A 16,445-nucleotide genomic window follows, 5' to 3' on the forward strand; every position below is an offset into this window, starting at 1 on the left:
CTTCCTCTGTTGTATGTGTTTTGTCCTTACAGTGCAACAGATAAACTACTAAACTCTAAAGTACTAAACTCTGCAAAAATCCTCCTTGGGTATTAGTCTTTTGATTAGCCACTTGAAAATTCAATATGGCTGCAATTTCTGGTGAGAAAAATATTTTTTTGCAATAAGTTCACACACAGTTTTCCCATATGAATGATCCAGGTGTCAAATGATACATTTTAACAACGTAGACGTCACATTAATAGTCCACATACTGTAAAAAGGAAGCTCAACATGACAGTCCCACTACTAGCAAGCTAGTTAGCTTATAGTGGCTACCTTTGACAAAGGACACACTGAGGCAAGTTTTCATTTTGAAGTCCAAGCTTTAAGGTAAGTAAGCTTTAAATGTTTCAATTAACAAGGTTTGTTTGCTAACTTCTGAGCCAGCTCGCTAACTAGCCTAGCGCGCTAGCGAGGTAGTATAATGAAGTAGTTAGCTTATATCAGCTTTGACAAATCGCACACTTAGGTAAATATTCATGTTAAGGTCCAAGCTTTAAAGTAAGGTGTTTTAAGTATGTACATTTGAAATGTCAAAGGGTGGAATTAAATTGACATTGTTTGTATGCTAACTTGTGAACTTGCTCGCTAACTAGCCTAGCGCGCTAACGGGTTAGCATAACAAGCTAGCGAGCTAATGTTAGCTATTTGCTTTTACAGAAATTTTGGTTCATTAATAATAAATGGTTTGTAATTACATTGTGTATTATTAATATTCACATTAAATATTAGAAATTACAAATAAAGCTGTGATGAAATTCAACAATCGTAAATCTGACATTGATCAGTCATTAAATTTCAAATTCATTGAAATCTGTCCTATGTGTAAAATTCTGTGCAGGAAATGGTGGCCATCCTGAAACTTCAAGTGGGATTTTTGAAATTAATGACTCCAGAGGGATAAACATACCAGTTCTGTTGCTTGTTAAAAGATTATAGGGGTCATGCACCCATAGACTGGGGCAACAGTATTCCAACCACAGAAAGTGCAGTTGAAATGAAATATCATTTCAACTTCAACTTCAATACTTCACATAACATAAAGCATTTAACACAAATGGCTGGTGTGTTTTAGATATCATGTGGCTATGTGTGGCTCCTGTCAGCCTGTCAAAAATAAGTCAGCTGGAACAAAGTCATTCAGAGACAGCATTTTTAACCAACACAGCCTGCTCTTGTCTGCGTAGCAACAGTAACTAAGGGGGCAGGTGTTGGTATGCACTCATTTGAAATTGAACCATTTGAAAATACAGCTCTCAAAACATTGAGTACATCTGAATAAAAAACACGATACCTGTCGTAAACTCACAGGTAACAGCTAGTTAGTTTCAGTGGTTAGGTAGAAATAAAAATGGATGTGAATTCTTCTTCAAAGATGAAAGATGGAAGGACTCCCCCTCTTCGTCGGCGCAAAACCTCAGGTATTTAAAAAGTTAGTGTTAGTAGTAGTAGCTAGTTAGTATAGATAACCACCAGCCTGTTTCAATCTCTGGTTTAAAGAAGAGACAGATAAAGATAAATAGATGACCTGGTGGCCCTCACATCACACATCAAGAAGACCCTGGAGTGGCTGCTTCTCCACCTTCTGAGGCCACAGGTTGAACATGCACTAGACCCCCTACAGTTTGCCTCCAAGGAACATATTGGAGTGGATGATGCCGTCCTTTACATGCTCCACCGGGCCCATTCTTAAGTGGATGAGCCAGGTAGTTACATGAGGATTATGTTCTTTGATTTTTCAAGTGCAACACCATTCAACCCCACATTCTTAAAAACAAGCTGGAAGGGATGGGGGTGGATCCCAGCTTCTTGTCTGGATTACGTGACAAGACGACCACAGTACGTCAGGCTGGGTAACTGTGTCTCAGGGACAGTGATGAGCAGCACTGGGGCTCCACAGGGGGCTGTTCTGGCTCCAGTCCTGTTCACCCTGTATACGGCTGACTTTAAATACAACTCTGAGTCCTGCCACATCCAGAAATACTCGGATGACACAGCTATTGTGGTACATATTAGGAATGGGCAGGAAGAGGAGTACAGGAATCTGATGATGGCCTTCAGTGAATGGAGCGACAAGAACTGCCTCCTTCTGAACACCTCCAAGTCCAAGGAGATGGTCATCGACTTTCAGAGGTCTAGGCCCACCCCCTTCAGTCAGTCAACATTGGAGGGAAGGACATTGAAGTCATGCACACTTATAAATACCTAGGTGTGCACCTTTTTTTCCTCAGGAAGCTCAGGTCCTTTGACGTCTGCAGTGAAATGCTGCACATGTTTTATCAGTCAGTGGTGGCCAGTGAACTTTTTTATCCTGCAGTCTGCTGGGGCGGCAGCATGTCAGACATGAACACAAGGAGACTGGACAAGCTGGTCAAAAAAGCTGAGTCTGTGCTTGGCAGGAGTCTGGGCTTACTGGGCTTACTTACTGAGAGACACGTGCAATGTAAGATGGAGGCCATCTTGGACAATAGCTACCAACCATCCTCTCCACAACATTCTGGCAGGACAGAACAGCTACAGTTGCAGCAAACGTCTCATCTGGCTGTGCTGCAGAGAGTTTCAGGAGATCCTTTGTTCCCACTGCCATCTATCTGCAGAGCACATAAAATAACAAATGGCCCTCTAGGAACACTGTTCAGAGGCACATATATATATCTATATATATAGATATATACACTGTTGCTCATAAAGTTGGAATAAAATATTTTTTACCTCTTTCCATGAAATGATTGTGACAATGTGATTTATTCTTGACAGATAAAGTGTATATCTTCTCAAAACATTAGTAGTCAATCTCTTCCAAACATATCACAATGAAAATTAAACCACAATTAAACCACAATTAAACTGAAAACTAAATTATTCCAACTTTATGGGCAACAGTGTATATATATGTAAGTTAACTAAGTTTATAATGTTATCAAAATAAGATGGTAATGTGCTTTAGGAATTTATAAGCTGCTTATATGACCAGTGACACGTTAATGTTAGCTAATTTTCCTTAAGGTCAAGTAGTCTTAAGTGAAGAAAATATATTGCACTATATTGTTAAAGTATGAAATTACACTCTGGCGTACCCTCATAAAACTGCCATCAAGTAAAATGTCCTCCATAAAATCACCCTCAAGGAGACACAGAGTGTAGCTCTCTGAAAGGCTTAATGAAGGTCCATTTTCATTTCCAGACAAACGGGTTGAAGAGCAGGACAGTCCATCAAAACAGGTCTGGGATGGCAATGACAAATATACTACAAGACAAAAGCCATTATCCAGGCTTGGACATCCTCTGGAGGTAAGCTTCTGGTTGTTGTTTTGTATTTTTGGTGGTTTATTTGTCTTTTGTTAGTTTAAGTGCCCATATGATCACCCACCAACTTCACTCTGACTTTTTATTAGAAAAGAAGTGTTTTAAATGTTCTAAATGTGGAAGTTTATTAAAATTTAATCTATGTTGTTTTTATTTTCCTATCTTTCAGAAAAAACTTGAACAAGAGAAGGTGGGGAGGTTTGTACTGATCAATGAACACAACAGACTCACACAGGCTGTGAAGGAAAAAAAAGCTAAGTTAAAGAGGCTGCAGGAGTCATTGAAAGCAATGCACCTTCAGCCTGCAACTTACAACAATGAAGACACGTTGAAGCAGGTAAGTGTGCCCTCCAGAGACATTTTGGAGCCTTACAAACTCACTCACAGTCACCACCTCCCAAAAACATTGTACATACTGCTGTCAAGAGCCTGTTCTAGAGGCTCGAAAATGTATCTAATGTCATCTGTCAGCGTCTAACTGCACTGGACGTACTTATTAGCACCTCCCCCATCCTACACACTCTCCCCATGAGGCTACAGTTGCCATCGCTCTAAGCACAAGCTTAGGTTGGCTATCCACTGTGACTTTGGCAAACCTCAGCTAAATGTGCGTGAGATGTTCACACACACTTTACTGTCCCACAAGAGGAAATTATTTTTATAGCAATGCAGCATAAAGTACAGTGGCTCAACACACTGCAACTTAAGAAAACACATACAAATAGACAAAACACAAACTAATTCAGAAAACATATTCATCAATATGACAACACATGCTGCAAATACTCACAACACAATGGAAGTGTTTCCAGGGGACACAATAAAGTGATGCGGGGGACAACCAGGTGGCTCACTTGGCAGAGCGTGTACCATGAAGGCGTAGGTGCATATCATCCTCTATCTCTCACTGTTGCTATAGGAATTAAGGCAAAAAGTAATAATAAAAACAATAAAAAAAAGATGAACCCAGCTGGGACGCACTTGCATGGATGTATTATAACGTATCCATGTGTCACAAGTCACAAGTCATTGAACAACAAGTGCATTGCAGCCGGTTCATCACTTTTTAGTGTCCCCCTAGAAACACTTAAATTGTGTTGTGAATATTTGCAACACGTGTTGTCAAACCTGCCACCGTAATAAAGACATAAAAACATAAAACATAAACATTAAGATCCGACAACAGGCTCATGTGATGAATCTTTTTATGTATGTTCAGTGTATACAGTGGCTTGTGTTGAATGATAGACATTTAAAAGTAGATGGCGCTTTATTATGCAATTGTGCAAAACAACTGAGCACCTGTGATAGTGGGATTTGTAGTTATAGGAGTTGCACATTTGTAGATTTTTTTCTGTCCACAAACACACAGTTACACCTTCTCAAATTCTTCATTGCAGGTGCACAAATTCTGTTTTACAATTCATAAAGAAACTCATACACTCACATTTTTGCTACAGTTGCTGCAGTGAATGTGGTGCAAAAAGGTAAAACCTAAAAAGGCAAACTTAATACATAGTAAAAAAAAATGTCACTCTCATGTCTTTGTGAACAAGTGCACTAGTGTCACCACAGAGGGACAGCTAATGCTGGATGTGTTCATTTACATTTCAAGTTGTAGCCAACACTATATTCTGATATTCTACTATCACATACTGATTACAGACTATAACTTTTTGCTTTATTTTCTGCTGTCAGCATATAAGACAGCTGGAGAACAACGCTGAGAAAATGAAGAAGAAGATCACAGAGGCAAAGAAGATCCAGGTGACCTATCACCACATTTGTGAGAACCTGCAGCAGGTGAGTTATGCTATTTCATGCACTGTCAACCTCTATATGAAAGGAGGTTTTAGAAGTTTATTAGGAGGGATTGGTGTCCCTAAGACTTTAATCTGTGATACAGTACATACTGATAAGATTAAGAATAAAAGTCTGGTAGCTCTATTTCTGCTTCTTTATAAGTGCACTAAAGTGAAATAAGATTGCATTAGAGTTAACAGGAATAAATGATTAAAAACTATCATTCAAAAAGAGTAAAAACATGTAAACAAAGGAGTGTAAAACAAGAAGGATGGAAGAATATTGTTATCACTCCTCCTTTAGTCATTAAAAATGCATCTGCAACTTGTCTTGAATAAACAAGCCTTAATTTGCTGCAGCTGTTGTTTTGCTGAGGAAGTACAAAACAACTACAATAATGGCATGTTGTCTTTTTAGGTTTCCAGTGTTTGTACAAATGACTTTTGTACACATGCATGCCAGTTGTATTTTATCTGTTTTCATTCATTTTTTTCAAAATTAACCCACAATTCCAAGTGTTTAAACATATCAACAGAAAGTAAACACAACTGGTATGTAATTGCATGTTTATGGCCTAAGTATGCTTCAAATGTAGAACTTGTTGGATCATCTTACGGTGTCTGAAACTCCTCCTCCTGTTTATTTTCTGATATAATAACTGTCAGCTATGATAGAATGAATTCAAGTATGTGTATGAATGATGTTTAATGTGAGAGGAAAACACACATTTTCAAACACAGCTGTGTACAGCTGTGGTGTCTGTGTAAATGATTATATGTTAGTGAAATCACTGATATTAGGTCTCAGTTTAGAACTCAGTTAAGAACTCAGCATGCACTCAGCGCGGCCTGTGAATGTTGGATAAAGGAATAAGTAATTATAAAGTAGATATTCATATAAATGAGTTGTGTGGAATACTGTATATGAGTGAAATATTTATTATTTATATATTGTGAAATAATTGAAGAAATGATTAAAACTCAACTAATTATCATAAAAGAGGGTAAATAAACATAACACTTACACACAGGAATGAACATTTCCTTTTATTTATTTAGCTTAACAAGGCTGCTCATGCTACCTCCCACCCCACCTAGCAGGCTTCCTAGGTGGGCTTGAGATGACTCTGCTTTGGCTCTAGCCAGCAGGAGCTAGTAAGCATTGCTAACACTGGCTCCTCAGTTTGATGCTGTATGAGATAACTGGACAGATTTAGTAGCAGAGTTTTTTAGCACCAGGTTTTGTACTTGCTAGCTGAGGAGAGACATGAGTACACAATTGGCTGAAAGGTGAGAGGGCTGTGACATCACCACTGTCATGCAAACAAAAAGTGTTGTATTAAATGTGACATTATGAAATAAGATTATACATGAAGAAAAGTGTCATATTTTTTTATTAGTGTTTTATTTATTCATAGTGTCTTTTTGGTTCATTGAATATTGAACCAAACTCAAACAATCTAATATTAAATGACACAATCTCGTTTCATGAGCCAACTACAAAATGGATATGAATGAAATAAAACTCTTCAAATCTGTAAAGTTTACATTCCAGCCCTAAAGAGCAGGACACTGAGATGCAGGCCCTTGGATCCACAATATTGAACCGTTCTCTCATTCAGCTAATGTTTTGTTTTTGTAATGTGGTTAGGAGGTCCGTGATATTTACCAGGTCCTGGAGCAGAGAGAGCGTGCGGTTGCCGATAGACAGGCAAAGGTGGACAATGTTACCAAAATGCTTCAGTCGGCAGAAGCTGCTGCAGACGGCACACTGGTAAGACCTCACCAGCACAAACCTAGCTTAACCTGACTACAGCGAGGCCTGATGTGGATTTCAGACTGCTGTTTGGAGGCATTCGGGATGCTTTCAGAAGCTCCACTGGGTAAAATGAGCAGAACTCATGATCAGATAATAATTAATGATTATAAGATATAAAACTTCAAATCACCTCTAGAACAACCCAAAGAAATGTGTACAACTTTTTATGCTGAAGTTTTCTTTTGTTATTATAGTTTGCAGCTTTTATCTACAAAATAAGGAAAAATTCAAGGTCCGTGTTTTGTTTTTTCTTGTTTTATGGGCTACTTACCCATATTACACTGTACAGAAGTCTTTATAGAGTGACATATATTATTAGCTGATGTTGTGCTGATTCTGAATCTGTGCAGCACTTAGTGAAGCTTTGCTAAAAATGACAACTTTATAAGGCAAAACACAAAGGTATGAAAAAACGGAAAAGTCCTAATGTGGACCTCAGGGTTAAATAAAACCAATCATCAAACCTGCGTCAGGTCTTTCGAAGATTAAAAATGCGATGCTCTTTGTTCTTCTCTTTCTTTCCAACCCATCAGGGCAGGATGGTTCAGGTGGAACATGAGACAATGGAAACAAGAAGAGAAATGGCTGGTCAGCTGTGTGAACTGAGTACAGAAGTAAAGGAGCTAAAAAAGGATATGGAAACATTTGGGCGTCTGAGCCCACGAGGACAGAGCAGGATGAAAGAGCGGGTAAGAGTGGAAAAGAACCTAATCAGAGATTTTGATGAAGACAAATAATGTTAATCAATTTTTAAGTAAAACTGATTAAGGTTCATTTATTGTTGTTACATATCATTTTTCATATGCAGGAAACTGAAGAAGAGGAAGCACGTTTAGATTCTGTTGAAGGTGCAGCAACTTCCTTCAGTGTGCCAGAGCAGTGTGAGCTCTGTATTACCTGTCCCTTCTGCTTAACACGTCCACAATGCTGTAAACCTAAATAAGTTATGTAATGAAATTGTTAAAGTGTTGACATGTGCTGTGTGTGCCTCCTCAGATCAGCAGTGTTATGACCTCTGTGGTGCTTCAGGGTATGACATGAAACCAGTCAAGGATATGGAGCCTGTGAGTGAAGCTCTGGGCTGTGCTGATGTCCAGGTAGTCAGTTCACTTCAAATCACATTTATATTCATTATCAATGAAGCAGTTGTAGCAGACAGGTTCCCTGCAAAATACACAATAAGAAATAGAAAAATAGAAAAGCAAGAGGCACATTGTAGCTCATGTGTTTGAATCCTGGCACAGGAAATAACTACAGATTTATGTGGTCATTCCCTGCAGGCACGCAGCTGGCCATTCTTCCTTGAATGTAGGTTGTGATGTTTGGCACCAAAATTCAGTGTTGGGACAATGTCTAATGCCAATTTGACGTAGAATACTGACGACAGCTGGTGATGATATTTTGTTGGTTTTAAGTTGTGTGTTGTTAAGTAACCAAATTCCAGTGTCCTCTAAACGTCTCATGCCAATGCCAGAATACCAACATTCTAGTTGTTAGCAAAACCCAACGTCTGCTAAACGTCACAATGTCAATTAGCAAACGTTGGGTTTTGACATCCAAACAACATTTAACATCTGTCCTACGTTTCAAGTCCAACATCTTTGACTTAACATTGATGTCCTGAGCCTGCTTGGTTGATACCGTGTTTCATTGTGTTCACATCATTGTTGCTTTGATTAAGTTACACAAACAGTGATGAGCCTGGACAGCCAAGATTTCTAAAAACCTACTGTATTCTATATTTATATAATTATACTACATGATGCTGTGATCAAACAGTATTTCTTATGAAAATATTTCGCAACTGAATTCATTTTTCATGAAGTTGTAGTTGGTATAAAATTTAGATTTATTTAACTCTTCATAACAAATTATACAATGTGTCCTTTTGTGAGATTAATTCAAGGGATAGTTTGACATTTTGGGAAATCACTAAATAATAAATATTTGCTCTCTTGCTAAGAGTGAAAGACTGATGCCACTTCTATGTTTGTTGGTAAATATGAAGCTAAAGCCAGCAACTGATTAGCTTAGCTTAGTATAAAAACAAAAAGGGGGAAAAGAGCTTGCCAGTCTCTGTCCAAAGGTAATGACCTATGGCTTCCAGCACCTCCACAGCTCCCTAAGTACAACATTATTTGTCTAATCTGTACAAAAACTGAACAAAAACAATATGTTGTGGTTTTATTGGCAGTTAGGAAACAACAACAGCAAACAACAAATTGCAGCGATTTCCTGGCATCTTGTCACTTGAGGTTGTCAGACATCAAGTTTCTGTGCCCAGCCAAGAAATATAGTAACTGAATGTTGTTACTTTTGGACAGAGCTAGGCTGCCTGTTTCCAGCCTTTATGCTAAGCTAAGATAACCAGCTGCTATAGCTTTAGTTTTATATTTAGCATGCAGACATGAAAGTGTAAAGTGATAAATCATATTATTTTGGGTGAGTTCAGGGGTATCAAGGCAGTCCTTTGAAGCAATTTGTTGATTTATAAGACAAATGCTACACAATTATTGTTATAATTATTATTTCTATTAATACACACTGCAAATAAGCCATTGGCTGCATTGAGTGGTTAATGCAACATTTTTGATAGCAAGTCAAACTTATTATTTTTACAGTATATTATGTGACCAGAGAGCTTGTTTAAACCACTGTTGTCTGGCTGAATCATGTGGTGTCTGCCTGTCTTAATAGAAGCTAGTTAACAAGATGGTGTCACAGCGAGCTACCGAGGAGCAGCTGGCCACTGAGAAAACCCAGTATGATGAACTGATTGAACAGGACGCCCAAATCTTGGCTGATCTGGACCTACAGTGTGCCGAACTCAAGTTCAGTGAGAAACCTGCAGCTATAAGGTATTGTCACTGAAACACTGCTACACAATCTGAGTTATCCAGTGTTCAGGTGTTACTGCCTCATGTCATATTCAGGTGTTGTATTCAATCTTTACTTAATCAACCAATAATAAATAGCAAACCACGTGTTACTTGTAGAGATAGAGTGCAGGTTAATTCAGATGGTCACCTCATATACTGCCAATTTTGATTTGGCACACCACATTTTACACATTTAATTAAAAAACAATGTCATTTAATTAGGGCTGAAACACTGAAAACTGTTTAACCAATATTCTGGCTGGATCGTAACAGAGGGGCCACCCCTATAATCTGGAATGTCCCTGACTGACTGACTGACTGACATTGGTCAGCCGAGTGCCTCATGTGGCTCCAACTTAGCACATTGTATCTAGATTTAGAGAGTTTTTTTTGCAAATGGGTATAAACCTGGTAAATGACTGGACCGTGTATGGATACTGACCAGGGGCTTAGGGCTACACCTCTTGTCTATTGAGCCGCTCTGGTTTCCCAGCTGCTCGGGAACTACGGGAAGAGGATAAACGGTTCCAATACACTGAGCCTCGCCTCCATTACAGCGAATAAACTACTTTCATTACATGTATCATTATTACTTAAAGCAGGAAGAGTAATAACTAAACATAAGACACACCAAGCAAAGAGAGCAGGAGAAAAGGAGGGAGAGAGAGAAGTCATCAGTAACTAGCAGATCTGAATAGCAGGTAAACAACTGAAACACCAGCAACCAGAAATGAGACACTACACTGTTAAGAAATGAAAGGTTTCTGAAACGCTAGAGGGTTGTTAATTTCAAACCATAACAGGAAGTGTTGATTTTGTATTAACACGTAATGCAGTAACTTTAACATTACAATCAGGAGCGACTGAAAACAAGGCTTTATACTAAAATACACTTTGGCCAATTGTACATATCAAAGAGAGGGAGTTAGACATAAATACCTGCCTCAAAGGTCAAAGTTCAAGGTCACAGTGACCTCACAAAATGTGGTTTTGGCCATGTGGATGCGATATCTCAGTGACGCCTTGTGAAAAGTCTAACATTTCCCTAAAGTTACCGCTGGGGAAATACTGCACGATGGATGTGCTATTGTGAAAATGTCATTGTTTTTGGAAAGGGTAGAAAAATCTAGTCTTCTATGTGTTTTCTGATGCAGTTTAATACTTACTTTAGTAGCAATGTATGACAATACTAGGATAAATTACTCCATAGACAATAAATATGGATAAGTAACCAATGTAGCATGTCTTTTCATACTACCCAGTCTATTCTAGATGCTAGATTTGCCACATGCAATGAGCCATCAGTCTGGATTACTGCATCTGTCTTAGAGCTCACATGTAGTTTAATGCCCATGGCCATGTGGAGGATTTGATAATGGCGACTATGATTACTTGAAAGCTTCTCCTGATAGGTGCTTTCGGCTTGACTGATGATTCATCACTGGCATGGTGAGGTAATCTCTGTTAACAGCATTCTCTTGTAGTGTGATATGAGACCTGATTGATGTCTCTGCTAATTTCTCCTGAGATGTTTTCACAACCCTCCACCCCTCTCATCCCACCCCCCTTCGCCTTTGGCGATTCTCAAAGTGTGTTGTCACACAGTGACATATTCAATATCTGATCTGCACTTAATCTTGTTAAACAGCTGGGACAGGGAGAGTTTTGTACTGAAGAGAAATAACAGTAGTAACGACAGAATGACTGAAGAAGAATTGTGACACTGTCAAATGGGGCCATTAAAATTTTATCATATACTGCAGAGTGAAACATTTCACTGCCATGTTTAGAGGTTTCTTTTATAATGTAGTGGGAGAGGTGGAGTGTCTTAAAACACAACATCTGTTTTCTTTTAAGGTTTGAAAAGCTGAAGAAACAAATACAGGCAAAGCCTGTAGGGAACCATGTTGAACGACTACATGCCAGTCTGGAGCATTCTCAGGATCTGTTGGACACTGTTGAGCAGGGGGTCAACACCCTGTACTTCAGGATGAGCTCCGTGCCCGTGGAGGTCTGGACCAACATCAGTCCTCTGAACTTTCCCACTATTTGTTTTAGGATGTCTATTTGTTTACTACTTTCTTAAAAGGATTTATTCAGGGTTTTTCAAGAGAGTACACTGTAACATTACTAAACCTCTGTCCCAAATCCTTCCTACATTCTTAATTTATATACCAAATTATAATGGTATACTGTTGTAATGTTATACAAAAAAATCAACATACTTTTAAAATTCACACCAAAAGCAAATGAAGTAAATGAATAACGTCAGATGTCAAACTGACTAAGTGTGTAAGCATGCTAACATTTGCTAGTTAGCCCTAAACACAAAGTGCAGTTGAGGTTTACAGGAATGTCATTTGTTTTGCATATTTGAAAGGTACTGGACAAATTCAAATGTTGAGCTGATGTTGTTCGATGAAAAGTCAGAGGATCATCAGAGTGTTTACAATTCATCCAGAGAGGAGCATTAATGTTTGCACCAAATTTTATGAGAGTCCATTCACTTACTACAGAGACCTTTCACTCGGAACCACAAATCTAACAGCCACACCACTGGCATGGCTAAATGGTGGAAGAAAAAATCTAATCTACATCTAAGCTAGTGTAATTAATCACACATAGCAACACTAGCAATTTGGTCCAATCCTGGAGCAGTTTACCTGAGAAATATGATTGATCGCTGGCTAGCATGGTTTGTACAGACATTCAAGGTCAAGAGGATTCATCCTACTGACTTTGGTGATTGCCTTATATCCATGTTCCCCTCAAGATAAAGGGTAATTGTAATCATCCCCTGATTTTTCCATCTTGCACCGCTATCATATTAGCATTTTCATTTGCCAGTATTTTTCTTTTGTGACCAATGGGAAAGCACAGATGGACTCTTACCAAAATAAACTGATGTATTCAACAAATCTTTTGACTGTTTTTCAGGGGTTCCGCTGGCCAAAATGTACTGACTGCACAGACAAACTGAGAGACATCAGCGCACCCCTATCGACATTACTGCAAAGCACATCGATGCAGACACCTGAGACCAGAGACATGGACCAAGAGACGGTGCTACAAATCTCTTATACTTTCTGTTTGCTCTCTGCCACTCTGTTCTGTTTGCATCTGACCAATCCAAAACGGATAAGACAGGCCATTGCATAAGAAGGACAAACAATGACATAAGTATAAATAAATATATGCAGAAATAAATAATTTAATACATAGATAAATGCAAAATAAATACATTTTGGAAGTGAAAAATGCAATTTTTCTTTATTTATGCATTTCTGCATCTACTTATTTTTTATTTCTATAGTTCTGCACTTATTTAATTATTTCTACATTTATTAATTTATGCATTTCTAGCTTCATTTATGTATTTAGTTCTATATTTCTACATTTATTTATGTATTTAATGATTTATTTCACGTTTATTTATTTATACTTTTCATCTAACATTTTCTGTTGTTCATAATTGTGATGTATCCGACATTTTGTGCTGCTATTATTATTATAATGTTATAAGACAAACTTTAAACATCTATTGAACTACAAAAACCTCAATTCTGTGCAGATTGTCAGTATCTTTATACTGGACTATTTCCTTTCCTCAGTATTTCATTTTATGTAACTATTAAAGAAACACTTGACATTTTGGAAAACACATTTTCTGTTTGAAAAGAGTTATATGAGAAGGTTGATGGACAGTATTCATCAAAATGGTGTTTTCCAAGTTCTCTAATGCATTTATGACTTAGTTACTAAGTATTTCTTACATCAGTTGTTTGTAAGTAAGTTTGTGTCAGGAATCAAATTGGTGTAAATTGTTCATTTAAAAATATATATTTTAGTTGCAATTCTAGTTTCAATTGATACCTCTCAGCTTCCAGTCTCTTTAGAAAAGACTCAAGTTGTCTTATAGGTGTAACCATGATTCTGTTGAGTCTGTTTCATGTGTTAACCTCCACAACCTTTGCCTTTGCATCTTACTAGTTTTACAGTTTGCTGGAAAGTTTCAATACGATGGAGCTGAGTAACAACAAGAGACCAACCACTCCTACAGGTGAGGATTGACTCAGGATTCCTCCAGCTGCCTATAACCGAGGAGCTATTTCTAAATTTTGCTATTCCTACATAGCTAATGTTTGCCTTAACAGCAGTACATATATAAGTCTTTTCATGGTGGTACAATGCTATGCTGTGTTATGTATTAACATATGTGTTTATTTAGTTAAGTTTAGAAAACAGCATTAGGCTGTGGTGTATGTTCACAAAGCCTTCACACTGCTAAAGTCATACTTTAGAAGGCTGCTAGTCTGTTCCAGCATTAGAAAAATACAACCGAAAAGCTAATGTACAACAGTAGCCAAGTGTTAGGGAGAGGACAACACTGACCTGTTGAGGATACCAGGGGATACCTTGCAGTTGTATTGACTTTCATGGAGGCAATGAACAAAGTGATTGGGAAAGAAATATAAAACAGGAAAGTCAGGAATCTCACTCTGGGCCAAATCAAAGCAACGTAATGGGAAGGATCATCAGTGCAGTGAATTGTTCGTCAGTACAAAGTAGTAGGAACGGGCCAGATGGTTTATCAGTATACTCAGGTTAAAGCTTCCTACTGCAACAAAGTTAATTAAGGAAAATCACACTATTTTGCTTTCCAGTATTGACTCTTTAGGACGGGGGCAGGTGTGACAGCTGTCTTTAAAAATCAAGGCTGTCGTTTGTGCGGCCATCTTGACTGAGCATCTGCCTTTCTCTCTTTATCCCATCTCGCAGACGCTCCCCAGCTGAGTGATGAAGAAGAAGAAGAAGAGTGCTGTCCATCCCGTGATGAGATCAAACGCTGCAGTATTAGACTGATTGAAGCCCAGCAGAGCAAGAAGTCCTCGAGGAGAGTCAAGCTGTAGTAAAGATGCAGACCACACAGTGGGTTTAATAAGGCTAATGAAATAAACAGGAAAACAGCAGGATTTGTCTGCTTGTGTTGAGTGCTCATTTGATTCACCAATCAGGTGGCTTTATGACATGAAGGACATTAGTCTGAGTAGTCTGAATACCAAATCCACAGTGTACCAGATCTTCAACCCACTTCAACTAATGACAGTGGAAGAGTGATTTCTATCAAAATTCAAAACACCAGAAGTCATTTTCTACTCTAGACTAAAAACGGTGACAATCTTTTCCTTGGACTTTTACAGAGGCAAGAATTCATTCTTCATTTATGGTCAGATCGTCATCTAAGTTACAATAATGAACACACACAATCTGTTTTGAATAACACTACTTAAATCATTTTATTTTGAGTCCAGGACTGTGTTGTAGCAGAACAGTGGCATGTTTTCATGTTGTGCTACTTTATACTCCTCTCTTCATTTAAAAGGCAGATATTTTGAATAATTTTTTTTTCTGCAGAGTACAAGTTCTTTTACTTTGAAATTTGAAACATTTAAAAAGTACCTCCAAACTTAACTTTTTCATGGCTTAAAGTTCACTGTGCCAGAATTCCAGCGCGGGATGTTTTAGATTTGAAAATAGATAATTATATGTTTCTATTCTTGGGTTTTTTTTTTTGGTTTTTTTTTACTGTAGCAAGAAAATGGCTTTATGTATATATATATATATATATGTATACAGCCATAAGGAACCCTATATTTTGTAGCTATTAATCAAGTAGACCTACTTTATTACTAGAAACCTTTGTTTACACTTTGTCTCAGTGAAGCTACTTTGAAAAAGCCCTGCAATGAATAGGCTATTCGTTTTGTTTTCATATCATCGTCACAATCTTTTGGAGTAATTCGATATAATCGTTTGATGAACAGTGAACAGTAGGTTCGTTATGACATCATACTGTCTAGAGACCAACAGCAGAATGAGCGCTGAAATGTTAGAAAGGTGTATTGGATAGGCTATTCTTTTCTGCTGGAAAGTTGTGCTTGGACTGCAATTACCAGACTATAGTTTCCAACTGAGGAATGGGTGAGTAGATGATGCATTTTTCTTCCATGTGGATCTTTCAAGTTAATGTGAGGATTCACATTTAGGAACGATTAGATTTGGTGTTCTTGTCTGTCTGAAACGGATTGCGATATGCGCTACAACCATCATCAATCTGGCTTGCAGCCTACAGCTAACCCCCAAACACGTTTCAGGCTAAGAAATTTTCCTTGCTTTAAGCCCTGCTTTTTTCAATATTGTATTGATACATTTACTTCGGTAATACATGTCCACCACCACATGCACGTCCCAGATATAAATATATATATATATATATATATATATATATGTAATTATATGTATGTATGTATGTATGCATGTATATGTATGTATATTTGAACAAATTAACTGTATATATATATATATATATATATATATTACACACATATATAGTTAATTTGGTCAAATGTGTACACTGCAAGAAAAGCATGAAACAGCCTTATGTATGAACTGCAGAGCATGAACGCTACCATTAGGTGGGAGCATTGTGCAGCCTATTCTGAGAAAACGCTGCATGTCAGGCTGGTGGTAAATTTATCTACCTGGAGGATGACACTGGACTGACTACCAAAAGTGAAAATGAAAATTAGTCTGACA

The sequence above is a fragment of the Seriola dumerili genome, unplaced genomic scaffold (genome assembly GCF_002260705.1).
Source record: "Seriola dumerili isolate Sdu_G_001 unplaced genomic scaffold, Sdu_1.0 BDQW01000017.1, whole genome shotgun sequence".
NCBI lineage: Eukaryota > Metazoa > Chordata > Actinopteri > Carangiformes > Carangidae > Seriola > Seriola dumerili.